Source organism: Pristiophorus japonicus, unplaced genomic scaffold, assembly GCF_044704955.1.
Source record: "Pristiophorus japonicus isolate sPriJap1 unplaced genomic scaffold, sPriJap1.hap1 HAP1_SCAFFOLD_596, whole genome shotgun sequence".
NCBI classification, from domain to species: domain Eukaryota; kingdom Metazoa; phylum Chordata; class Chondrichthyes; family Pristiophoridae; genus Pristiophorus; species Pristiophorus japonicus.
The window spans coordinates 82,040-82,435 of NW_027254505.1; the positions used below are offsets into that span (position 1 = coordinate 82,040).

Genomic DNA, 396 nt, shown 5'->3' on the forward strand with positions numbered 1-396 from the left:
AGAAGCCTTGCTAGCTCAGTTGGTAGAGCATGAGACTCTTAATCTTAGGGTCGTTGGTTCGAGCCCCACGTTGGGCGATTACTTTTCATCAAACTTTTATGTTGCTTTCGCGGGTCAATATTATTAATGAACCCATGATCTTCTTTTGCACAATGATAAAAATGCGAACTGAGGGAGAGTTGATAATTTAATCAAATAATGAAAGCAGCGCCTCAGACCGCTCGGCCGTCCTTACTGTTAGATGCTCCAGTTACAAGTTATTACTCTGGAAAGTTTCAGACCGGGCGCTTGTTCAGTGTTGCTGGAAGGCCCAGTGACCGGGATAACCTCTCTCCCGGGGTTTTCCTGAGCCTGTGCTTGGTGTACGGGGAGCTTTGGCCTGGGTCTGAGGTAGCT

General features: G+C 47.5%; 1 non-coding gene across 1 annotated transcript; it reads left to right on the forward strand.

The window, feature by feature from the left end:
• Window positions 1–4: 4 nt before the first annotated feature.
• trnak-cuu (transfer RNA lysine (anticodon CUU)) lies at window positions 5–77 on the forward strand. Its single transcript has one exon. It is a non-coding gene; the product is annotated as a tRNA-Lys (tRNA).
• Window positions 78–396: the final 319 nt, after the last annotated feature.